The sequence below is a fragment of the Copadichromis virginalis genome, linkage group LG16 (assembly GCF_057382275.1).
Source record: "Copadichromis virginalis isolate Kocher_CV1m ecotype Utaka linkage group LG16, C_Virginalis_male_GT1.1, whole genome shotgun sequence".
Lineage (NCBI taxonomy): Eukaryota > Metazoa > Chordata > Actinopteri > Cichliformes > Cichlidae > Copadichromis > Copadichromis virginalis.
This window is the reverse complement of record NC_140633.1, coordinates 5,622,798-5,650,685: the sequence shown is the minus strand read 5'-3', so window position 1 is coordinate 5,650,685 and position 27,888 is coordinate 5,622,798. Positions and strand designations below refer to the sequence as shown.

At 37.8% G+C, this 27,888-nt stretch overlaps 1 long non-coding RNA gene across 3 annotated transcripts in view; it reads right to left on the bottom strand.

The window, feature by feature from the left end:
- Nucleotides 1-701: 701 nt before the first annotated feature.
- Nucleotides 702-27,888, bottom strand: part of LOC146690149 (uncharacterized) — a 78,736-nt gene continuing 51,549 nt past the window's right edge. Inside the window, exons 3-5 of one of the 3 annotated variants that reach the window (XR_014915695.1) lie at nucleotides 3,913-3,944; nucleotides 1,357-1,514; nucleotides 702-1,227 (exon numbers count right to left, since the gene is read on the bottom strand). This is a non-coding gene — a long non-coding RNA (uncharacterized LOC146690149). The other 2 variants (XR_014915694.1, XR_014915693.1) reach the window with 2 other exon arrangements.

Sequence of the window (27,888 nt, the reverse complement as noted above, 5' to 3'; positions counted from 1 at the left end):
TTCAAAGGTAACAAAAACTTTGCGTTCTCGCTACTTACCATGCTGTAATACAGGTATATGCTAGCAATGACAACATTTAACAGATGTTTTTTAAATGCTAGCCGTGCTAATTAATTAGCCTTAGGATCGCTTGAGGTCTTGTTTCCAGCTCTAGTTGTCATAAGGGAACTTAGGCCTGTGCGAGCCTTTGGCACGAAAATGAGTCTCGTAAAGCTCACTATTAAACTGACAAAAAGCCTTAGAACCTAGAAACTATTATTCTTACAACTGTGCTGTGTTTATGTTATAACATATAGCAAGAACCTATAACTATAATTGACATTTGACCTCACTGAATGATTATAGCAGCTGTGTGTTATGTCATGGCATGTTTTTAAAATGCCACCTGAAATTTAGGAGGGGGGTTCTTGAGAGTTTTGTACTTTCATCTGATAACACATACTGTTTATGTATATTTAACACAACAGGCAAGGGATTGTGGTATAATTAGAATTAACACAGATTGTGTAGTCTTTAAATAGACGAGCATTTTTAAAAGCACACATATTATTTGAACACTTCCGTAACTTATTTTTAGTTTTGCTGCACATAAGTTGAATGCAATTAAATCTCATTACCTTTTATTATCCTTGAACTTATTTCATTACACGTAATATAAACACTGCTTATTTAGAAAATAATAATTAAAACACTCCTTGTAATGCGTTAAAATCAGCCCAACTTTTATTTTCAAATTTAAAGCATTTCAGCCAACATACTGGACACTGTTCTGCTGAACAACACACATATTTCCAATATTGTAGCTGGTGTTACTTAATAATTTATTATTTTATTTGTCACACACTTTAAAACTTTAATAACTTTTCAATGAAACAAAGTCTCAGATTTAATTATTCTGAAACTAAGTTTAAGCTTCCCATAACTTTTTATTGCAAGTTACATTACTAATATAATAAATATAAAATGTTTTTATTGTTCATCCACAAGTGCAGTCTCTGGCTCAAACAACACAGAAGCTTGGTATGTTCGTTTGTCAGTCGAGGCATTACTGCTTGAGTGCCTGTCATGAATTTAGCTCATCCAAATGCAATTGTCTGAAGAAAGTCTTTAACATTGTCCCAACTTCCCTTAAGTACAGTGGCAGTAGATGTGGGCTGAAGATGCAATGACCTTGAACCTGCAGGTGACCACACCATCTGTGATGGAGGGCTCATCTCTCCTGGTGTCCTGCAAGGAAACAACAATATTCTTTAGAACACCAAGTTATATTTGATCTACTTATTTCACTTATCTGTGGCCGGGTTGTGGGGGCAGCAGCCTAAGCAGAGAACTCCAGACCTCCTTTTCCACACCCACCTCCTCCAGCTTATCTAGGGGAACTCCATCATGTCTTGGGTCTGATTCAGGGCCTCCTCCTGGTGGGAGCTCGTCCAGTACACCTCACCTGGGAGACGTCCAGGAGGAATCCTTGTCAGATGCCAGAACCACTTTAACCTGCTCCTTTTGATGTGGATCTTTGAAAAATACAGAAAAAACCCAATAATCATATGATTTCTGATGAGCATGCGCTTTGACAACAGTGGGAAGGAAAAACTCCATTTTAAAAGAAAGAATCCTCCAGTAGCACCAGGCTGAGGAAGGGACAGCCATCTGCCACAACCTGTTGGGATGAGCAGAGGAAGACAGGACAAAAGATAAAACTGAAGACTCTGCCTCCCATTCTACTTTTAACAGGGAGCCATAGTCTGTCCCCCAGTGCATGTAGCAGGCATGGAGGAAATCCAGGCCCCAGACACCCAGAGGCCCCCAGAATGTGAGAGCCCAAGGAGGACCATCGGAGTTGCAGCCATGCCACCCTCCTGGGAAGCGCTGAGGAGAGCCCCAGATTAGAGGTCACCCAGCAGCCACGGAGCAGAAGCCACAGGGGGCCCGTGATGTGGCTGTGGGCTCTGCCGGCAGACAGCTGTGGCAGAGTGACCTGAGCCACAGGCCCAGAGGCCAGAGGACTGAGAGCCCCCCACCCCCCGGAAGTGGCCTGACGGAGCCACGGGTGCCAGACCTCGCCAAGCAGTCACTGGGAGTGAGCCGGTACATACCTGAGCGCCCAGCCCCGGACACCAGAACCACCAACACACCGACGCCTGAGGGCATCAACTAACGGCAAGGAGTGTGGTGAATCGAGATAGGCCTCCATACCTTGGAGGGCCTGAGATGTTCCCAGAGACGTGGAGTGTAACCGACCTGACATACAGACACAGTCGAACAGGCGCACGCAGCCACCAACGGGCATTCCCACCCTCATGCACACATATTCATACTCCACAATCACCCAACGTGGAGACAGACACAAATGGACACTGTACACAGTCCTCTTTTAAGGAAGAAAAATCATTGCAGATTCATGCATTACTGACTTTGAAACAGTTACAACAACATATCTAATAAAATGGACATTCTCAGTCACCCACACATGAAGTCCTACCCCACCACCCTCGGGAAAAAACATACGTTACTTATGTTGTTTCTTTTTATGTGTTTTACAACTGTGAAAGATTCACTGACTCTTACTAAATGACCTCACACAGTGCCTAATTTCTAAAAAGGATTTCACACTAATAGAAACACATCGACGTCTCTTTTTCTCAGAGAGAAACATGTAAACCTGCACTCACACTGTATTCTTTTTGTTAAACCGTCACTGGCTCCTTCACTGGCCTCCTCATGTTTGGGTGACACTTAACAGCTAATTACTGAAATGTTCTCATTGCATGTTTGTATATCAACTAACGCACGGTTGGATCACCCAGAGAACTTTCTACTCACACGAAACATTTTTGCAAATGCATCCTGACGCTAATTTGACCTGCAGGCTTTCAATTGCTCCTCTGTTGTAAACCCCACAGTAGCTTTTTCAGGCCAAAAGAAGGTTTTGCACTAGCACAGAATCTGACCCTGAATATCACCATGATAGCTCTGACCACTTGATTTCTCGTTCTTAACTTTATCAAATGAAACACTCTGAAGATGACAGCTGAATTCCAATCAATTAAACTAACTCTGCATATTGTATTCCTGTCTTGGGATCAAAGTGCTGGAGAGGTGATCCGGTGAGTTCCTGCAGGACAACATGATGTGAAAAATTCTTGTTTGGTTTGAACAACAAAACTGATGAGTTGCTGACTGTGAGCTGCAGCTAGTGTAAATCATGCTTTTGATGGATATTTCTCACTGACACACTTTTTGACCTCCTCTAATAACAAATGTTACCTGAGTTCAGTGTGCACTGCTTTCGTGTCAAGCAGATATGTGTCATATGTCATATGTGTTCTTGATTGAACCTCCTGCTCTGGTTGTTTCATGCAGGCTATACTTATGTTCTTGATCAAAACCGACCTCAAAAATAAATGATGTTTATCTTAAGATAGACACTCAGTGATGCTGCAATAGCAGGAACTGACCTACAAACCCTCATCCTGCCCTGCACCAGTGGTCACAGTGGGAGATTGAAGTAGTTTAAGCAGTTTTGTCCTGTTGAAATCATCTTTAGTGAGCCCCTCTGATAAATATTTAGACTTTCACACATTTCAGGTTGTAGGAGTGGGCTGATTAAAGTGTCTACTTTCTTCACTTTACAAGCAGCTTAAATATTGTACAAGGACATTGCTCAAAATTTTATAACACATCTGTTCTGCTATCCCTCCTGTCAGCTAAGCACAGAAAGCTGAGGCTACAGTTCATATGGGTTTGGAAAATTGGGAAACAATGCTGAGTCTCAATTTCAATCTTGTTGTAACACAGATTATATTTTTCATGAATAGAGTCAGCCAGGACACAGCCTTCCCCTGCACCCGTACCTACTCCTAATACCTAATACACAGAAGAGTAAACACAGTCAGTAAGCTTGTCACTTACGGAACTCATCAGGAATCAGAAGACTGCAAATCCTGTAAAAGAGTTAAAGATGCAGCGTTAAGAGCATATGAGCTGGCATTATGGTTAGTTTATTGAAATTTAATTTTACACTTTTTTATTTAACAAGCAGACCTCAGTGCAAGAAAGAGTCTTTCCAACACTGATAAGCACAGAGGCCAACTTTGACATTAAAAGGTGTTCAAACAAGTACAAGATATTTACAATAAGCAGACCTCAGTGCAAGAAAGAGTCTTTCCAACACTGATAAGCACAGAGGCCAACTTTGACATTAAAAGGTGTTCAAACAAGTACAAGATATTTACAATAAGCAGACCTCAGTGCAAGAAAGAGTCTTTCCATCACTGATAAGCTCAGAGGCCAACTTTGACATGAAAAGGTGTAAAAACAAGTACAAGATATTTACAATAAGCAGACCTCAGTGCAAGAAAGAGTCTTTCCAACACTGAAAAAGCACAGAGGCCAACTTTGACATTAAAAGGTGTTCAAACAAGTACAAGATATTTACAATAAGCAGACCTCAGTGCAAAAACGTGTCTTTCCAACACTGACAAGCACAGAGGCCAACTTTGACATTAAAAGGTGTTCAAACAAGTAGAAGATATTCACAATAAGCAGACCTCAGTGCAAGAAAGAGTCTTTCCAACACTGAAAAAGCACAGAGGCCAACTTTGACATGAAAAGGTGTTCAAACAAGTATAAGATATTTACAATAAGCAGACCTCAGTGCAAGAAAGAGCCTTTCCAACACGGAAAAAGCACAGAGGCCAACTTTGACATTAAAAGGTATAAAAACAAGTACAATATATTAACAATAAGCAGACCTCAGTGCAAGAAAGAGTCTTTTCAACACTGAAAAAGCACAGAGGCCAACTTTGACATGAAAAGGTGTAAAAACAAGTACAAGATATTTACAATAAGCAGACCTCAGTGCAAGAAAGAGTCTTTCCAACACGGAAAAAGCACAGAGGCCAACTTTGACATTAAAAGGTATAAAAACAAGTACAATATATTAACAATAAGCAGACCTCAGTGCAAGAAAGAGTCTTTCTAACACTGAAAAAGCACAGAGGCCAACTTTGACATGAAGAGGTGTTCAAACAAGTACAAGATATTTACAATAAGCAGACCTCAGTGCAAGAAAGAGTCTTTCCAACACTGAAAAGCACAGAGGCCAACTTTGACATTAAAAGGTGTTCAAACAAGTACAAGATATTTACAATAAGCAGACCTCAGTGCAAGAAAGAGTCTTTCCAACACGGAAAAAGCACAGAGGCCAACTTTGACATTAAAAGGTATAAAAGCAAGTACAATATATTAACAATAAGCAGACCTCAGTGCAAGAAAGAGTCTTTCCAACACTGATAAGCACAGAGGCCAACTTTGACATGAAAAGGTGTAAAAACAAGTACAACATATTTACAATAAGCAGACCTCAGTGCAAGAAAGAGTCTTTTCAACACTGAAAAAGCACAGAGGCCAACTTTGACATTAAAAGGTGTTCAAACAAGTACAAGATATTTACAATAAGCAGACCTCAGTGCAAGAAAGAGTCTTTCCAACACTGAAAAAGCACAGAGGCCAACTTTGACATTAAAAGGTGTTCAAACAAGTACAAGATATTTACAATAAGCAGACCTCAGTGCAAAAACGTGTCTTTCCAAAACTGACAAGCACAGAGGCCAACTTTGACATGAAAAGGTGTTCAAACAAGTATAAGATATTTACAATAAGCAGACCTCAGTGCAAGAAAGAGCCTTTCCAACACGGAAAAAGCACAGAGGCCAACTTTGACATTAAAAGGTATAAAAACAAGTACAATATATTAACAATAAGCAGACCTCAGTGCAAGAAAGAGTCTTTCTAACACTGAAAAAGCACAGAGGCCAACTTTGACATTAAAAGGTATAAAAACAAGTACAAGATATTTACAATAAGCAGACCTCGGTGCAAGAAAGAGTCTTTCTAACACTGAAAAAGCACAGACGCCAACTTTGACATGAAAAGGTGTTCAAACAAGTACAAGATATTTACAATAAGCAGACCTCAGTGCAAGAAAGAGTCGTTCCAACACTGATAAGCACAGAGGCCAACTTTGACATTAAAAGGTGTTCAAACAAGTAGAAGATATTTACAATAAGCAGACCTCAGTGCAAGAAAGAGTCGTTCCAACACTGATAAGCTCAGAGGCCAACTTTGACATGAAAAGGTGTAAAAACAAGTACAAGATATTTACAATAAGCAGACCTCAGTGCAAGAAAGAGTCTTTCCAACACGGAAAAAGCACAGAGGCCAACTTTGACATGAAAAGGTGTAAAAACAAGTACAAGATATTTACAATAAGCAGCCCTCAGTGCAAGAAAGAGTCTTTCCAACACGGAAAAAGCACAGAGGCCAACTTTAACATTAAAAGGTCTTCAAACAAGTACAAGATATTTATAATAAGCAGCCCTCAGTGCAAGAAAGAGTCTTTCTAACACTGAAAAAGCACAGAGGCCAACTTTGACATGAAAAGGTGTAAAAACAAGTACAAGATATTTACAATAAGCAGACCTCAGTGCAAGAAAGAGCCTTTCCAACACTGATAAGCACAGAGGCCAACTTTGACATTAAAAGGTGTAAAAACAAGTACAAGATATTTACAATAAGCAGACCTCGGTGCAAGAAAGAGTCTTTCCAACACTGAAAAGCACAGAGGCCAACTTTGACATTAAAAGGTGTAAAAACAAGTACAAGATATTTACAAAAAGCAGACCTCAGTGCAAGAAAGAGCCTTTCCAACACTGATAAGCACAGAGGCCAACTTTGACATTAAACGGTGTTCAAACAAGTACAAGATATTTACAATAAGCAGACCTCGGTGCAAGAAAGAGTCTTTCCAACACTGAAAAGCACAGAGGCCAACTTTGACATTAAAAGGTGTTCAAACAAGTACAAGATATTTACAATAAGCAGACCTCAGTGCAAGAAAGAGTCTTTCCAACACTGATAAGCACAGAGGCCAACTTTGACATGAAAAGGTGTAAAAACAAGTACAAGATATTTACAATAAGCAGACCTCAGTGCAAGAAAGAGTCTTTCCAACACTGATAAGCACAGAGGCCAACTTTGACATTAAAAGGTATAAAAACAAGTACAATATATTAACAATAAGCAGACCTCAGTGCAAGAAAGAGTCTTTCTAACACTGATAAGCACAGAGGCCAACTTTGACATGAAAAGGTGTTCAAACAAGTACAAGATATTTACAATAAGCAGACCTCAGTGCAAAAACGTGTCTTTCCAACACTGACAAGCACAGAGGCCAACTTTGACATGAAAAGGTGTTCAAACAAGTACAAGATATTTACAATAAGCAGACCTCAGTGCAAGAAAGAGTCTTTCCAACACTGATAAGCACAGAGGCCAACTTTGACATGAAAAGGTGTAAAAACAAGTACAAGATATTTACAATAAGCAGACCTCAGTGCAAGAAAGAGTCTTTCCAACACGGAAAAAGCACAGAGGCCAACTTTGACATTAAAAGGTGTTCAAACAAGTACAAGATATTTACAATAAGCAGACCTCAGTGCAAAAACGTGTCTTTCCAACACTGACAAGCACAGAGGCCAACTTTGACATGAAAAGGTGTAAAAATCAAGTACAAGATATTTACAATAAGCAGACCTCATTGCAAGAAAGAGTCTTTCCAACACTGAAAAAGCACAGAGGCCAACTTTGACATTAAAAGGTGTAAAAATCAAGTACAAGATATTTACAATAAGCAGACCTCAGTGCAAGAAAGAGTCTTTCCAACACGGAAAAAGCACAGAGGACAACTTTGACATGAAAAGGTGTAAAAATCAAGTACAAGGTATTTACATTAAGCAGACCTCAGTGCAAGAAAGAGTCTTTCCAACATGGAAAAAGCACAGAGGCCAACTTTGACATGAAAAGGTGTAAAAACAAGTACAAGATATTTACAATAAGCAGACCTCAGTGCAAGAAAGAGTCTTTCCAACACGGAAAAAGCACAGAGGACAACTTTGACATGAAAAGGTGTAAAAATCAAGTACAAGGTATTTACATTAAGCAGACCTCAGTGCAAGAAAGAGTCTTTCCAACATGGAAAAAGCACAGAGGCCAACTTTGACATGAAAAGGTGTAAAAATCAAGTACAAGGTATTTACAATAAGCAGACCTCAGTGCAAGAAAGAGTCTTTCTAACACGGAAAAAGCACAGAGGCCAACTTTGACATGAAAAGGTGTTCAAACAAGTACAAGATATTTACAATAAGCAGACCTCAGTGCAAGAAAGAGTCTTTCCAACACTGAAAAAGCACAGAGGCCAACTTTGACATGAAAAGGTGTAAAAACAAGTACAAGATATTTACAATAAGCAGACCTCAGTGCAAGAAAGAGTCTTTTCAACACTGAAAAAGCACAGAGGCCAACTTTAACATTAAAAGCTCTTCAAACAAGTACAAGATATTTACAATAAGCAGACCTCAGTGCAAGAAAGAGCCTTTCCAACACTGATAAGCACAGAGGCCAACTTTGACATGAAAAGGTGTTCAAACAAGTACAAGATATTTACAATAAGCAGACCTCAGTGCAAGAAAGAGCCTTTCCAACACTGATAAGCACAGAGGCCAACTTTGACATGAAAAGGTGTAAAAACAAGTACAAGATATTTACAATAAGCAGACCTCAGTGCAAGAAAGAGTCTTTCTAACACTGAAAAAGCACAGAGGCCAACTTTGACATTAAAAGGTGTTCAAACAAGTACAAGATATTTACAATAAGCAGATCTCAGTGCAAAAACGTGTCTTTCCAACACTGACAAGCACAGAGGCCAACTTTGACATTAAAAGGTGTAAAAACAAGTACAAGATATTTACAATAAGCAGACCTCAGTGCAAGAAAGAGTCTTTCCAACACTGAAAAGCACAGAGGCCAACTTTGACATTAAAAGGTGTAAAAACAAGTACAAGATATTTACAATAAGCAGACCTCAGTGCAAGAAAGAGTCTTTCCAACACTGAAAAGCACAGAGGCCAACTTTGACATTAAAAGGTGTTCAAACAAGTACAAGATATTTACAATAAGCAGACCTCAGTGCAAGAAAGAGCCTTTCCAACACTGATAAGCACAGAGGCCAACTTTGACATTAAAAGGTGTAAAAACAAGTACAAGATATTTACAATAAGCAGACCTCAGTGCAAGAAAGAGTCTTTTCAACACTGAAAAAGCACAGAGGCCAACTTTAACATTAAAAGGTCTTCAAACAAGTACAAGATATTTACAATAAGCAGCCCCCAGTGCAAGAAAGAGTCTTTTCAACACTGAAAAAGCACAGAGGCCAACTTTGACATGAAAAGGTCTTCAAACAAGTACAAGATATTTACAATAAGCAGCCCCCAGTGCAAGAAAGAGTCTTTCCAACACTGAAAAAGCACAGAGGCCAACTTTGACATGAAAAGGTGTAAAAATCAAGTACAAGATATTTACAATAAGCAGACCTCAGTGCAAGAAAGAGTCTTTCCAACACGGAAAAAGCACAGAGGCCAACTTTGACATGAAAAGGTATAAAAACAAGTACAAGATATTTACAATAAGCAGACCTCAGTGCAAGAAAGAGTCTTTCTAACACTGATAAGCACAGAGGCCAACTTTGACATTAAAAGGTGTTCAAACAAGTACAAGATATTCACAATAAGCAGACCTCAGTGCAAGAAAGAGTCTTTCTAACACTGATAAGCACAGAGGCCAACTTTGACATTAAAAGGTGTTCAAACAAGTACAAGATATTTACAATAAGCAGCCCTCAGTGCAAGAAAGAGTCTTTCCAACACTGAAAAAGCACAGAGGCCAACTTTGACATTAAAAGGTGTAAAATCAAGTACAAGATATTTACAATAAGCAGCCCTCAGTGCAAGAAAGAGTCTTTCCAACACTGAAAAAGCACAGAGGCCAACTTTGACATGAAAAGGTGTTCAAACAAGTACAAGATATTTACAATAAGCAGACCTCAGTGCAAGAAAGAGTCTTTTCAACACTGAAAAAGCACAGAGGCCAACTTTAACATTAAAAGGTGTTCAAACAAGTACAAGATATTTACAATAAGCAGACCTCAGTGCAAGAAAGAGTCTTTTCAACACTGAAAAAGCACAGAGGCCAACTTTAACATTAAAAGGTCTTCAAACAAGTACAAGATATTTACAATAAGCAGCCCCCAGTGCAAGAAAGAGTCTTTCCAACACTGATAAGCACAGAGGCCAACTTTGACATGAAAAGGTGTTCAAACAAGTACAAGATATTTACAATAAGCAGACCTCAGTGCAAGAAAGAGTCTTTTCAACACTGAAAAAGCACAGAGGCCAACTTTAACATTAAAAGGTCTTCAAACAAGTACAAGATATTTACAATAAGCAGCCCCCAGTGCAAGAAAGAGTCTTTTCAACACTGAAAAAGCACAGAGGCCAACTTTGACATGAAAAGGTCTTCAAACAAGTACAAGATATTTACAATAAGCAGCCCTCAGTGCAAGAAAGAGTCTTTCCAACACGGAAAAAGCACAGATGCCAACTTTGACATGAAAAGGTGTAAAAACAAGTACAAGATATTTACAATAAGCAGCCCTCAGTGCAAGAAAGAGTCTTTCTAACACTGAAAAAGCACAGAGGCCAACTTTGACATGAAAAGGTGTTCAAACAAGTACAAGATATTTACAATAAGCAGACCTCAGTGCAAGAAAGAGTCTTTTCAACACTGAAAAAGCACAGAGGCCAACTTTAACATTAAAAGGTCTTCAAACAAGTACAAGATATTTACAATAAGCAGCCCCCAGTGCAAGAAAGAGTCTTTTCAACACTGAAAAAGCACAGAGGCCAACTTTGACATGAAAAGGTCTTCAAACAAGTACAAGATATTTACAATAAGCAGCCCTCAGTGCAAGAAAGAGTCTTTCCAACACGGAAAAAGCACAGATGCCAACTTTGACATGAAAAGGTGTAAAAACAAGTACAAGATATTTACAATAAGCAGCCCTCAGTGCAAGAAAGAGTCTTTCCAACACGGAAAAAGCAAAGAGGCCAACTTTAACATTAAAAGGTCTTCAAACAAGTACAAGATATTTACAATAAGCAGACCTCAGTGCAAGAAAGAGTCTTTCTAACACTGAAAAAGCACAGAGGCCAACTTTGACATTAAAAGGTGTTCAAACAAGTACAAGATATTTACAATAAGCAGACCTCAGTGCAAGAAAGAGTCTTTCTAACACTGAAAAAGCACAGAGGCCAACTTTGACATTAAAAGGTGTTCAAACAAGTACAAGATATTTACAATAAGCAGATCTCAGTGCAAAAACGTGTCTTTCCAACACTGACAAGCACAGAGGCCAACTTTGACATTAAAAGGTGTAAAAACAAGTACAAGATATTTACAATAAGCAGACCTCAGTGCAAGAAAGAGTCTTTCCAACACTGACAAGCACAGAGGCCAACTTTGACATTAAAAGGTATAAAAACAAGTACAAGATATTTACAATAAGCAGACCTCAGTGCAAGAAAGAGTCTTTCTAACACTGATAAGCACAGAGGCCAACTTTGACATTAAAAGGTGTTCAAACAAGTACAAGATATTCACAATAAGCAGACCTCAGTGCAAGAAAGAGTCTTTCTAACACTGATAAGCACAGAGGCCAACTTTGACATTAAAAGGTGTTCAAACAAGTACAAGATATTTACAATAAGCAGCCCTCAGTGCAAGAAAGAGTCTTTCCAACACTGAAAAAGCACAGAGGCCAACTTTGACATTAAAAGGTGTAAAATCAAGTACAAGATATTTACAATAAGCAGACCTCAGTGCAAGAAAGAGTCTTTCCAACACTGAAAAAGCACAGAGGCCAACTTTGACATTAAAAGGTGTAAAATCAAGTACAAGATACTTACAATAAGCAGCCCTCAGTGCAAGAAAGAGTCTTTCCAACACTGAAAAAGCACAGAGGCCAACTTTGACATGAAAAGGTGTTCAAACAAGTACAAGATATTTACAATAAGCAGACCTCAGTGCAAGAAAGAGTCTTTTCAACACTGAAAAAGCACAGAGGCCAACTTTAACATTAAAAGGTCTTCAAACAAGTACAAGATATTTACAATAAGCAGCCCTCAGTGCAAGAAAGAGTCTTTCCAACACTGATAAGCACAGAGGCCAACTTTGACATGAAAAGGTGTTCAAACAAGTACAAGATATTTACAATAAGCAGACCTCAGTGCAAGAAAGAGTCTTTCCAACACTGATAAGCACAGAGGCCAACTTTGACATGAAAAGGTGTTCAAACAAGTACAAGATATTTACAATAAGCAGCCCTCAGTGCAAGAAAGAGTCTTTCCAACACTGATAAGCACAGAGGCCAACTTTGACATGAAAAGGTGTTCAAACAAGTACAAGATATTTACAATAAGCAGCCCTCAGTGCAAGAAAGAGTCTTTTCAACACTGAAAAAGCACAGAGGCCAACTTTGACATGAAAAGGTCTTCAAACAAGTACAAGATATTTACAATAAGCAGCCCCCAGTGCAAGAAAGAGTCTTTCCAACACTGATAAGCACAGAGGCCAACTTTGACATGAAAAGGTGTAAAAACAAGTACAAGATATTTACAATAAGCAGACCTCAGTGCAAGAAAGAGTCTTTCCTACACTGAAAAAGCACAGAGGCCAACTTTGACATGAAAAGGTGTAAAAATCAAGTACAAGATATTTACAATAAGCAGACCTCAGTGCAAGAAAGAGTCTTTCCAACACGGAAAAAGCACAGAGGCCAACTTTGACATTAAAAGGTGTTCAAACAAGTACAAGATATTTACAATAAGCAGACCTCAGTGCAAGAAAGAGTCTTTCCAACACTGAAAAAGCACAGAGGCCAACTTTGACATTAAAAGGTGTTCAAACAAGTACAAGATATTTACAATAAGCAGACCTCAGTGCAAGAAAGAGTCTTTCCAACACTGAAAAAGCACAGAGGCCAACTTTGACATTAAAAGGTGTAAAATCAAGTACAAGATATTTACAATAAGCAGACCTCAGTGCAAGAAAGAGTCTTTCCAACACTGATAAGCACAGAGGCCAACTTTGACATTAAAAGGTGTTCAAACAAGTACAAGATATTTACAATAAGCAGACCTTAGTGCAAGAAAGAGTCTTTCCAACACTGAAAAAGCACAGAGGCCAACTTTGACATTAAAAGTTGTTCAAATAAGTACAAGATATTTACAATAAGCAGACCTCAGTGCAAGAAAGAGTCTTTCCAACACTGATAAGCACAGAGGCCAACTTTGACATGAAAAGGTGTAAAAACAAGTACAAGATATTTACAATAAGCAGACCTCAGTGCAAGAAAGAGTCTTTCCAACACGGAAAAAGCACAGAGGCCAACTTTGACATTAAAAGGTGTTCAAACAAGTACAAGATATTTACAATAAGCAGACCTCAGTGCAAGAAAGAGTCTTTCCAACACTGACAAGCACAGAGGCCAACTTTGACATGAAAAGGTGTTCAAACAAGTACAAGATATTTACAATAAGCAGACCTCAGTGCAAGAAAGAGTCTTTCTAAAACTGCAGAAGCACAGAGGCCAACTTTGACATTAAAAGGTGTAAAATCAAGTACAAGATATTTACAATAAGCAGACCTCAGTGCAAGAAAGAGTCTTTCCAACACTGATAAGCACAGAGGCCAACTTTGACATTAAAAGGTGTAAAAACAAGTACAAGATATTTACAATAAGCAGACCTCAGTGCAAGAAAGAGTCTTTCCAACACTGATAAGCACAGAGGCCAACTTTGACATTAAAAGGTGTAAAAACAAGTACAAGATATTTACAATAAGCAGACCTCAGTGCAAAAACGTGTCTTTCCAACACTGAAAAAGCACAGAGGCCAACTTTAACATTAAAAGGTCTTCAAACAAGTACAAGATATTTACAATAAGCAGCGCCCAGTGCAAGAAAGAGTCTTTCCAACACTGATAAGCACAGAGGCCAACTTTGACATGAAAAGGTCTTCAAACAAGTACAAGATATTTACAATAAGCAGACCTCAGTGCAAGAAAGAGTCTTTCCAACACTGATAAGCACAGAGGCCAACTTTAACATTAAAAGGTCTTCAAACAAGTACAAGATATTTACAATAAGCAGCGCCCAGTGCAAGAAAGAGTCTTTTCAACACTGAAAAAGCACAGAGGCCAACTTTGACATGAAAAGGTCTTCAAACAAGTACAAGATATTTACAATAAGCAGTCCCCAGTGCAAGAAAGAGTCTTTCCAACACTGATAAGCACAGAGGCCAACTTTGACATGAAAAGGTGTAAAAATCAAGTACAAGATATTTACAATAAGCAGACCTCAGTGCAAGAAAGAGTCTTTCCAACACGGAAAAAGCACAGAGGCCAACTTTGACATTAAAAGGTATAAAAACAAGTACAAGATATTTACAATAAGCAGACCTCAGTGCAAGAAAGAGTCTTTCTAACACTGATAAGCACAGAGGCCAACTTTGACATTAAAAGGTGTAAAATCAAGTACAAGATATTTACAATAAGCAGACCTCAGTGCAAGAAAGAGTCTTTCCAACACTGAAAAAGCACAGAGGCCAACTTTGACATTAAAAGGTATAAAAACAAGTACAAGATATTTACAATAAGCAGACCTCAGTGCAAGAAAGAGTCTTTCTAACACTGATAAGCACAGAGGCCAACTTTGACATTAAAAGGTGTTCAAACAAGTACAAGATATTTACAATAAGCAGACCTCAGTGCAAGAAAGAGTCTTTCCAACACTGATAAGCACAGAGGCCAACTTTGACATTAAAAGGTGTAAAATCAAGTACAAGATATTTACAATAAGCAGACCTCAGTGCAAGAAAGAGTCTTTCCAACACTGATAAGCACAGAGGCCAACTTTGACATGAAAAGGTGTAAAATCAAGTACAAGATATTTACAATAAGCAGCCCTCAGTGCAAGAAAGAGTCTTTCCAACACTGAAAAAGCACAGAGGCCAACTTTGACATGAAAAGGTGTTCAAACAAGTACAAGATATTTACAATAAGCAGACCTCAGTGCAAGAAAGAGTCTTTCCAACACTGATAAGCACAGAGGCCAACTTTGACATTAAAAGGTGTTCAAACAAGTACAAGATATTCACAATAAGCAGACCTCAGTGCAAGAAAGAGTCTTTCTAACACTGATAAGCACAGAGGCCAACTTTGACATTAAAAGGTGTTCAAACAAGTACAAGATATTTACAATAAGCAGACCTCAGTGCAAGAAAGAGTCTTTCCAACACTGAAAAAGCACAGAGGCCAACTTTGACATTAAAAGGTGTTCAAACAAGTACAAGATATTTACAATAAGCAGACCTCAGTGCAAGAAAGAGTCTTTCCAACACTGATAAGCACAGAGGCCAACTTTGACATGAAAAGGTGTAAAATCAAGTACAAGATATTTACAATAAGCAGACCTCAGTGCAAGAAAGAGTCTTTCCAACACTGATAAGCACAGAGGCCAACTTTGACATTAAAAGGTGTTCAAACAAGTACAAGATATTTACAATAAGCAGACCTTAGTGCAAGAAAGAGTCTTTCCAACACGGAAAAAGCACAGAGGCCAACTTTGACATGAAAAGGTGTAAAAACAAGTACAAGATATTTACAATAAGCAGACCTCAGTGCAAGAAAGAGTCTTTCTAAAACTGCAGAAGCACAGAGGCCAACTTTGACATTAAAAGGTGTAAAATCAAGTACAAGATATTTACAATAAGCAGACCTCAGTGCAAGAAAGAGTCTTTCCAACACTGAAAAAGCACAGAGGCCAACTTTGACATTAAAAGGTGTAAAAACAAGTACAAGATATTCACAATAAGCAGACCTCAGTGCAAGAAAGAGTCTTTCCAACAATGAAAAAGCACAGAGGCCAACTTTGACATTAAAAGGTGTTCAAACAAGTACAAGATATTTACAATAAGCAGACCTCAGTGCAAAAACGTGTCTTTCCAACACTGACAAGCACAGAGGCCAACTTTGACATTAAAAGGTGTAAAAACAAGTACAAGATATTTACAATAAGCAGACCTCAGTGCAAGAAAGAGTCTTTCCAACACTGAAAATTGAAAGAGGCCAACTTTGACATTAAAAGTTTCTAAAAACAAGTACAAGGTATTAACAATAAGCAGACCTCAGTGCAAGAAAAAGAGTTTCCAACACGGAAAAATCACAGAGGCCAACTTTGACATGAAAAGATGTTCAAACAAGTACAAGATATTTACAATAAGCAGACCTCAGTGCAAGAAAGAGTCTTTCCAACACTGATAAGCACAGAGGCCAACTTTGACATTAAAAGGTGTTCAAACAAGTACAAGATATTCACAATAAGCAGACCTCAGTGCAAGAAAGAGGCTTTCCAACACTGAAAAATCAAAGAGGCCAACTTTGACATTAAAAGTTGTAAAAACAAGTACAAGATATTAACAATAAGCAGACCTCAGTGCAAGAAAGAGTCTTTCCAACACTGAAAATTGAAAGAGGCCAACTTTGACATTAAAAGTTTCTAAAAACAAGTACAAGGTATTAACAATAAGCAGACCTCAGTGCAAGAAAGAGTCTTTCCAACACTGATAAGCACAGAGGCCAACTTTGACATTAAAAGGTGTTCAAACAAGTACAAGATGTTCACAATAAGCAGACCTCAGTGCAAGAAAGAGTCTTTCCAACACTGCTAAGCACAGAGGCCAACTTTGACATGAAAAGGTGTAAAAACAAGTACAAGATATTTACAATAAGCAGACCTCAGTGCAAGAAAGAGTCTTTCCAACACTGATAAGCACAGAGGCCAACTTTGACATTAAAAGGTGTTCAAACAAGTACAAGATATTAACAATAAGCAGACCTCAGTGCAAGAAAGAGTCTTTCCAACACTGATGAGCACAGAGGCCAACTTTGACATTAAAAGGTGTTCAAACAAGTACAAGATATTTACAATAAGCAGACCTCAGTGCAAGAAAGAGTCTTTCCAACACTGAAAAAGCACAGAGGCCAACTTTGACATTAAAAGGTGTAAAAACAAGTACAAGATATTAACAATAAGCAGACCTCAGTGCAAGAAAGAGTCTTTCCAACACTGATAAGCACAGAGGCCAACTTTGACATTAAAAGGTGTAAAAACAAGTACAAGATATTTACAATAAGCAGACCTCAGTGCAAGAAAGAGTCTTTCCAACACTGATGAGCACAGAGGCCAACTTTGACATTAAAAGGTGTTCAAACAAGTACAAGATATTTACAATAAGCAGACCTCAGTGCAAGAAAGAGTCTTTCCAACACTGATAAGCACAGAGGCCAACTTTGACATTAAAAGGTGTAAAAACAAGTACAAGATATTTACAATAAGCAGACCTCAGTGCAAGAAAGAGTCTTTCCAACACTGATGAGCACAGAGGCCAACTTTGACATTAAAAGGTGTAAAAACAAGTACAAGATATTAACAATAAGCAGACCTCAGTGCAAGAAAGAGTCTTTCCAACACTGATAAGCACAGAGGCCAACTTTGACATGAAAAGGTGTAAAAACAAGTACAAGATATTTACAATAAGCAGACCTCAGTGCAAGAAAGAGTCTTTCCAACACTGATAAGCACAGAGGCCAACTTTGACATTAAAAGGTGTAAAAACAAGTACAAGATATTTACAATAAGCAGACCTCAGTGCAAGAAAGAGTCTTTCCAACACTGATAAGCACAGAGGCCAACTTTGACATTAAAAGGTGTTCAAACAAGTACAAGATATTTACAATAAGCAGACCTCAGTGCAAGAAAGAGTCTTTCCAACACTGATAAGCACAGAGGCCAACTTTGACATTAAAAGGTGTTCAAACAAGTACAAGATATTTACAATAAGCAGACCTCAGTGCAAGAAAGAGTCTTTCCAACACTGATAAGCACAGAGGCCAACTTTGACATGAAAAGGTGTAAAAACAAGTACAAGATATTTACAATAAGCAGACCTCAGTGCAAGAAAGAGTCTTTCCAACACTGATAAGCACAGAGGCCAACTTTGACATTAAAAGGTGTAAAAACAAGTACAAGATATTTACAATAAGCAGACCTCAGTGCAAGAAAGAGTCTTTCCAACACTGATAAGCACAGAGGCCAACTTTGACATTAAAAGGTGTTCAAACAAGTACAAGATATTTACAATAAGCAGACCTCAGTGCAAGAAAGAGTCTTTCCAACACTGATAAGCACAGAGGCCAACTTTGACATTAAAAGGTGTTCAAACAAGTACAAGATATTTACAATAAGCAGACCTCAGTGCAAGAAAGAGTCTTTCCAACACTGATAAGCACAGAGGCCAACTTTGACATTAAAAGGTGTTCAAACAAATACAAGATATTAACAATAAGCAGACCTCAGTGCAAGAAAGAGTCTTTCCAACACTGATAAGCACAGAGGCCAACTTTGACATTAAAAGGTGTAAAAACAAATACAAGATATTTACAATAAGCAGACCTCAGTGCAAGAAAGAGTCTTTCTAACACTGATAAGCACAGAGGCCAACTTTGACATTAAAAGGTGTAAAAACAAATACAAGATATTAACAATAAGCAGACCTCAGTGCAAGAAAGAGTCTTTCCAACACTGATAAGCACAGAGGCCAACTTTGACATGAAAAGGTGTTCAAACAAGTACAAGATATTCACAATAAGCAGACCTCAGTGCAAGAAAGAGTCTTTCCAACACTGAAAATTGAAAGAGGCCAACTTTGACATTAAAAGGTGTAAAAACAAGTACAAGATATTTACAATAAGCAGACCTCAGTGCAAGAAAGAGTCTTTCCAACACTGATAAGCACAGAGGCCAACTTTGACATGAAAAGGTGTAAAAACAAGTACAAGATATTTACAATAAGCAGACCTCAGTGCAAGAAAGAGTCTTTCCAACACGGAAAAATCACAGAGGCCAACTTTGACATGAAAAGGTGTTCAAACAAGTACAAGATATTTACAATAAGCAGACCTCAGTGCAAGAAAGAGTCTTTCCAACACGGAAAAATCACAGAGGCCAACTTTGACATGAAAAGGTGTTCAAACAAGTACAAGATGTTCACAATAAGCAGACCTCAGTGCAAGAAAGAGTCTTTCCAACACTGATAAGCACAGAGGCCAACTTTGACATTAAAATGTGTTCAAACAAGTACAAGATATTTACAATAAGCAGACCTCAGTGCAAGAAAGAGTCTTTCCAACACTGAAAATTGAAAGAGGCCAACTTTGACATTAAAAGTTGTAAAAACAAGTACAAGATATTAAAAATAAGCAGACCTCAGTGCAAGAAAGAGTCTTTCCAACACGGAAAAATCACACAGGCCAACTTTGACATTAAAAGGTGTTCAAACAAGTACAAGATATTTACAATAAGCAGACCTCAGTGCAAGAAAGAGTCTTTCCAACACGGAAAAATCACAGAGGCCAACTTTGACATGAAAAGGTGTAAAAACAAGTACAAGATGTTCACAATAAGCAGACCTCAGTGCAAGAAAGAGTCTTTCCAACACTGATAAGCACAGAGGCCAACTTTGACATTAAAAGGTGTAAGAACAAGTACAAGATATTTACAATAAGCAAACCTCAGTGCAAGAAAGAGTCTTTCCAACACTGATAAGCACAGAGGCCAACTTTGACATTAAAAGGTGTAAAAACAAGTACAAGATATTTACAATAAGCAGACCTCAGTGCAAGAAAGAGTCTTTCCAACACTGATAAGCACAAAGGCCAACTTTGAAATGAAAAGGTGTTCAAACAAGTACAAGATATTCACAATAAGCAGACCTCAGTGCAAGAAAGAGGCTTTCCAACACTGAAAAATCAAAGAGGCCTACTTTGACATTAAATGGTGTAAAAACAAGTACAAGATATTAACAATAAGCAGACCTCAGTGCAAGAAAGAGTCTTTCCAACACTGATAAGCACAAAGGCCAACTTTGACATGAAAAGGTGTTCAAACAAGTACAAGATATTTACAATAAGCAGACCTCAGTGCAAGAAAGAGTCTTTCCAACACTGATAAGCACAAAGGCCAACTTTGACATGAAAAGGTGTTCAAACAAGTACAAGATATTCACAATAAGCAGACCTCAGTGCAAGAAAGAGTCTTTCCAACACTGAAAATTGAAAGAGGCAACTTTGACATTAAAAGGTGTAAAAACAAGTACAAGATATTTACAATAAGCAGACCTCAGTGCAAGAAAGAGTCTTTCCAACACTGATAAGCACAGAGGCCAACTTTGACATTAAAAGGTGTAAAAACAAGTACAAGATATTTACAATAAGCAGACCTCAGTGCAAGAAAGAGTCTTTCCAACACTGATGAGCACAGAGGCCAACTTTGACATTAAAAGGTGTTCAAACAAGTACAAGATATTTACAATAAGCAGACCTCAGTGCAAGAAAGAGTCTTTCCAACACTGATAAGCACAGAGGCCAACTTTGACATTAAAAGGTGTTCAAACAAGTACAAGATATTTACAATAAGCAGACCTCAGTGCAAGAAAGAGTCTTTCCAACACTGATAAGCACAGAGGCCAACTTTGACATTAAAAGGTGTTCAAACAAATACAAGATATTAACAATAAGCAGACCTCAGTGCAAGAAAGAGTCTTTCCAACACTGATAAGCACAGAGGCCAACTTTGACATTAAAAGGTGTAAAAACAAATACAAGATATTAACAATAAGCAGACCTCAGTGCAAGAAAGAGTCTTTCCAACACGGAAAAAGCACAGAGGCCAACTTTGACATTAAAAGGTGTAAAAACAAGTACAAGATATTTACAATAAGCAGACCTCAGTGCAAGAAAGAGTCTTTCCAACACGGAAAAATCACAGAGGCCAACTTTGACATGAAAAGGTGTTCAAACAAGTACAAGATATTTACAATAAGCAGACCTCAGTGCAAGAAAGAGTCTTTCCAACACTGAAAATTGAAAGAGGCCAACTTTGACATTAAAAGTTGTAAAAACAAGTACAAGATATTAACAATAAGCAGACCTCAGTGCAAGAAAGAGTCTTTCCAACACTGATAAGCACAGAGGCCAACTTTGACATGAAAAGGTGTAAAAACAAGTACAAGATATTTACAATAAGCAGACCTCAGTGCAAGAAAGAGTCTTTCCAACACTGATAAGCACAGAGGCCAACTTTGACATTAAAAGGTGTTCAAACAAGTACAAGATGTTCACAATAAGCAGGCCTCAGTGCAAGAAAAAGAGTTTCCAACACGGAAAAATCACAGAGGCCAACTTTGACATGAAAAGGTGTTCAAACAAGTACAAGATATTTACAATGAGCAGACCTCAGTGCAAGAAAGAGTCTTTCCAACACTGATAAGCACAGAGGCCAACTTTGACATTAAAAGGTGTTCAAACAAATAGAAGATATTTACAATAAGCAGACCTCAGTGCAAGAAAGAGTCTTTCCAACACTGAAAAAGCACAGAGGCCAACTTTGACATTAAAAGGTGTTCAAACAAGTACAAGATATTTACAATAAGCAGACCTCAGTGCAAGAAAGAGTCTTTCCAACACTGATAAGCACAGAGGCCAACTTTGACATTAAAAGGTGTAAGAACAAGTACAAGATATTTACAATAAGCAAACCTCAGTGCAAGAAAGAGTCTTTCCAACACTGATAAGCACAAAGGCCAACTTTGACATGAAAAGGTGTTCAAACAAGTACAAGATATTCACAATAAGCAGACCTCAGTGCAAGAAAGAGGCTTTCCAACACTGAAAAATCAAAGAGGCCAACTTTGACATGAAAAGGTGTAAAAACAAGTACAAGATATTTACAATAAGCAGACCTCAGTGCAAGAAAGAGTCTTTCCAACACTGATAAGCACAAAGGCCAACTTTGACATGAAAAGGTGTTCAAACAAGTACAAGATATTCACAATAAGCAGACCTCAGTGCAAGAAAGAGTCTTTCCAACACTGATAAGCACAAAGGCCAACTTTGACATTAAAAGGTGTAAAAACAAGTACAAGATATTAACAATAAGCAGACCTCAGTGCAAGAAAGAGTCTTTCCAACACTGATAAGCACAGAGGCCAACTTTGACATTAAAAGGTGTAAAAACAAATACAAGATATTTACAATAAGCAGACCTCAGTGCAAGAAAGAGTCTTTCCAACACTGATAAGCACAAAGGCCAACTTTGACATTAAAAGGTGTAAAAACAAGTACAAGATATTCACAATAAGCAGACCTCAGTGCAAGAAAGAGTCTTTCCAACACTGAAAATTGAAAGAGGCCAACTTTGACATTAAAAGGTGTAAAAACAAGTACAAGATATTTACAATAAGCAGACCTCAGTGCAAGAAAGAGTCTTTCCAACACTGATAAGCACAGAGGCCAACTTTGACATTAAAAGGTGTAAAAACAAGTACAAGATATTAACAATAAGCAGACCTCAGTGCAAGAAAGAGTCTTTCCAACACTGATGAGCACAGAGGCCAACTTTGACATTAAAAGGTGTTCAAACAAGTACAAGATATTTACAATAAGCAGACCTCAGTGCAAGAAAGAGTCTTTCCAACACTGATAAGCACAGAGGCCAACTTTGACATTAAAAGGTGTTCAAACAAATACAAGATATTAACAATAAGCAGACCTCAGTGCAAGAAAGAGTCTTTCCAACACTGATAAGCACAGAGGCCAACTTTGACATTAAAAGGTGTAAAAACAAGTACAAGATATTAACAATAAGCAAACCTCAGTGCAAGAAAGAGTCTTTCCAACACTGATAAGCACAGAGGCCAACTTTGACATTAAAAGGTGTTCAAACAAATACAAGATATTAACAATAAACAGACCTCAGTGCAAGAAAGAGTCTTTCCAACACTGATAAGCACAGAGGCCAACTTTGACATTAAAAGGTGTAAAAACAAGTACAAGATATTTACAATAAGCAGACCTCAGTGCAAGAAAGAGTCTTTCCAACACGGAAAAATCACAGAGGCCAACTTTGACATGAAAAGGTGTTCAAACAAGTACAAGATATTCACAATAAGCAGACCTCAGTGCAAGAAAGAGTATTTCCAACACTGATAAGCACAGAGGCCAACTTTGACATGAAAAGGTGTTCAAACAAGTACAAGATATTTACAATAAGCAGACCTCAGTGCAAGAAAGAGTCTTTCCAACACGGAAAAATCACAGAGGCCAACTTTGACATGAAAAGGTGTTCAAACAAGTACAAGATATTTACAATAAGCAGACCTCAGTGCAAGAAAGAATCTTTCCAACACTGAAAATTGAAAGAGGCCAACTTTGACATTAAAAGTTGTAAAAACAAGTACAAGATATTAACAATAAGCAGACCTCAGTGCAAGAAAGAGTCTTTCCAACACTGATAAACACAGAGGCCAACTTTGACATGAAAAGGTGTTCAAACAAGTACAAGATATTCACAATAAGCAGACCTCAGTGCAAGAAAGAGTCTTTCCAACACTGATAAGCACAGAGGCCAACTTTGACATTAAAAGGTGTAAAAACAAATACAAGATATTAACAATAAGCAGACCTCAGTGCAAGAAAGAGTCTTTCCAACACGGAAAAATCACAGAGGCCAACTTTGACATGAAAAGGTGTTCAAACAAGTACAAGATATTAACAATAAGCAGACCTCAGTGCAAGAAAGAGTCTTTCCAACACTGATAAGCACAGAGGCCAACTTTGACATTAAAAGGTGTAAAAACAAATACAAGATATTTACAATAAGCAGACCTCAGTGCAAGAAAGAGTCTTTCCAACACTGAAAAAGCACAGAGGCCAACTTTGACATTAAAAGGTGTAAAATCAAGTACAAGATATTTACAATAAGCAGACCTCAGTGCAAGAAAGAGTCTTTCCAACACTGATAAGCACAGAGGCCAACTTTGACATTAAAAGGTGTAAAAACAAGTACAAGATATTTACAATAAGCAGACCTCAGTGCAAGAAAGAGTCTTTCCAACACGGAAAAATCACAGAGGCCAACTTTGACATGAAAAGGTGTTCAAACAAGTACAAGATATTCACAATAAGCAGACCTCAGTGCAAGAAAGAGTCTTTCCAACACGGAAAAATCACAGAGGCCAACTTTGACATGAAAAGGTGTTCAAACAAGTACAAGATATTTACAATAAGCAGACCTCAGTGCAAGAAAGAGTCTTTCCAACACGGAAAAATCACAGAGGCCAACTTTGACATGAAAAGGTGTTCAAACAAGTACAAGATATTTACAATAAGCAGACCTCAGTGCAAGAAAGAGTCTTTCCAACACGGAAAAATCACAGAGGCCAACTTTGACATGAAAAGGTGTTCAAACAAGTACAAGATATTTACAATAAGCAGACCTCAGTGCAAGAAAGAATCTTTCCAACACTGAAAATTGAAAGAGGCCAACTTTGACATTAAAAGTTGTAAAAACAAGTACAAGATATTAACAATAAGCAGACCTCAGTGCAAGAAAGAGTCTTTCCAACACTGATAAACACAGAGGCCAACTTTGACATGAAAAGGTGTTCAAACAAGTACAAGATATTCACAATAAGCAGACCTCAGTGCAAGAAAGAGTCTTTCCAACACTGATAAGCACAGAGGCCAACTTTGACATTAAAAGGTGTAAAAACAAATACAAGATATTAACAATAAGCAGACCTCAGTGCAAGAAAGAGTCTTTCCAACACTGATAAGCACAGAGGCCAACTTTGACATTAAAAGGTGTAAAAACAAATACAAGATATTTACAATAAGCAGACCTCAGTGCAAGAAAGAGTCTTTCCAACACTGAAAATTGAAAGAGGCCAACTTTGACATTAAAAGGTGTAAAAACAAGTACAAGATATTCACAATAAGCAGACCTCAGTGCAAGAAAGAGTCTTTCCAACACTGAAAATTGAAAGAGGCCAACTTTGACATTAAAAGGTGTAAAAACAAGTACAAGATATTTACAATAAGCAGACCTCAGTGCAAGAAAGAGTCTTTCCAACACTGATAAGCACAGAGGCCAACTTTGACATTAAAAGGTGTAAAAACAAGTACAAGATATTCACAATAAGCAGACCTCAGTGCAAGAAAGAGTCTTTCCAACACTGATAAGCACAGAGGCCAACTTTGACATTAAAAGGTGTTCAAACAAGTACAAGATATTTACAATAAGCAGACCTCAGTGCAAGAAAGAGTCTTTCCAACACTGATAAGCACAGAGGCCAACTTTGACATTAAAAGGTGTTCAAACAAATACAAGATATTAACAATAAGCAGACCTCAGTGCAAGAAAGAGTCTTTCCAACACTGATGAGCACAGAGGCCAACTTTGACATTAAAAGGTGTTCAAACAAGTACAAGATATTTACAATAAGCAGACCTCAGTGCAAGAAAGAGTCTTTCCAACACTGATAAGCACAGAGGCCAACTTTGACATTAAAAGGTGTTCAAACAAATACAAGATATTAACAATAAGCAGACCTCAGTGCAAGAAAGAGTCTTTCCAACACTGATAAGCACAGAGGCCAACTTTGACATTAAAAGGTGTAAAAACAAGTACAAGATATTTACAATAAGCAGACCTCAGTGCAAGAAAGAGTCTTTCCAACACGGAAAAATCACAGAGGCCAACTTTGACATGAAAAGGTGTTCAAACAAGTACAAGATATTCACAATAAGCAGACCTCAGTGCAAGAAAGAGTCTTTCCAACACTGATAAGCACAGAGGCCAACTTTGACATGAAAAGGTGTTCAAACAAGTACAAGATATTTACAATAAGCAGACCTCAGTGCAAGAAAGAGTCTTTCCAACACGGAAAAATCACAGAGGCCAACTTTGACATGAAAAGGTGTTCAAACAAGTACAAGATATTTACAATAAGCAGACCTCAGTGCAAGAAAGAGTCTTTCCAACACGGAAAAATCACAGAGGCCAACTTTGACATGAAAAGGTGTTCAAACAAGTACAAGATATTCACAATAAGCAGACCTCAGTGCAAGAAAGAGTCTTTCCAACACTGATAAGCACAGAGGCCAACTTTGACATGAAAAGGTGTTCAAACAAGTACAAGATATTTACAATAAGCAGACCTCAGTGCAAGAAAGAATCTTTCCAACACTGAAAATTGAAAGAGGCCAACTTTGACATTAAAAGTTGTAAAAACAAGTACAAGATATTAACAATAAGCAGACCTCAGTGCAAGAAAGAGTCTTTCCAACACTGATAAACACAGAGGCCAACTTTGACATGAAAAGGTGTTCAAACAAGTACAAGATATTCACAATAAGCAGACCTCAGTGCAAGAAAGAGTCTTTCCAACACTGAAAATTGAAAGAGGCCAACTTTGACATTAAAAGTTGTAAAAACAAGTACAAGATATTAACAATAAGCAGACCTCAGTGCAAGAAAGAGTCTTTCCAACACTGATAAGCACAGAGGCCAACTTTGACATTAAAAGGTGTTCAAACAAGTACAAGATATTTACAATAAGCAGACCTCAGTGCAAGAAAGAGTCTTTCCAACACTGATAAGCACAGAGGCCAACTTTGACATTAAAAGGTGTTCAAACAAATACAAGATATTAACAATAAGCAGACCTCAGTGCAAGAAAGAGTCTTTCCAACACTGATAAGCACAGAGGCTAACTTTGACATTAAAAGGTGTTCAAACAAGTACAAGATATTCACAATAAGCAGACCTCAGTGCAAGAAAGAGTCTTTCCAACACTGATAAGCACAGAGGCTAACTTTGACATTAAAAGGTGTTCAAACAAGTACAAGATATTTACAATAAGCAGACCTCAGTGCAAGAAAGAGTCTTTCCAACACTGATAAGCACAGAGGCCAACTTTGACATTAAAAGGTGTAAAAACAAATACAAGATATTAACAATAAGCAGACCTCAGTGCAAGAAAGAGTCTTTCCAACACTGATAAGCACAGAGGCCAACTTTGACATTAAAAGGTGTTCAAACAAATACAAGATATTAACAATAAGCAGACCTCAGTGCAAGAAAGAGTCTTTCCAACACTGAAAAAGCACAGAGGCCAACTTTGACATTAAAAGGTGTAAAAACAAGTACAAGATATTAACAATAAGCAGACCTCAGTGCAAGAAAGAGTCTTTCCAACACTGATAAGCACAGAGGCCAACTTTGACATTAAAAGGTGTTCAAACAAGTACAAGATATTTACAATAAGCAGACCTCAGTGCAAGAAAGAGTCTTTCCAACACTGAAAATTGAAAGAGGCCAACTTTGACATTAAAAGTTGTAAAAACAAGTACAAGATATTAACAATAAGCAGACCTCAGTGCAAGAAAGAGTCTTTCCAACACGGAAAAATCACAGAGGCCAACTTTGACATGAAAAGGTGTTCAAACAAGTACAAGATATTTACAATAAGCAGACCTCAGTGCAAGAAAGAGTCTTTCCAACACTGAAAATTGAAAGAGGCCAACTTTGACATTAAAAGTTGTAAAAACAAGTACAAGATATTAACAATAAGCAGACCTCAGTGCAAGAAAGAGTTTTTCCAACACTGATAAACACAGAGGCCAACTTTGACATGAAAAGGTGTTCAAACAAGTACAAGATATTCACAATAAGCAGACCTCAGTGCAAGAAAGAGTCTTTCCAACACTGAAAATTGAAAGAGGCCAACTTTGACATGAAAAGGTGTAAAAACAAGTACAAGATATTTACAATAAGCAGACCTCAGTGCAAGAAAGAGTCTTTCCAACACTGATAAGCACAGAGGCCAACTTTGACATTAAAAGGTGTTCAAACAAGTACAAGATATTTACAATAAGCAGACCTCAGTGCAAGAAAGAGTCTTTCCAACACTGATAAGCACAGAGGCCAACTTTGACATTAAAAGGTGTTCAAACAAATACAAGATATTAACAATA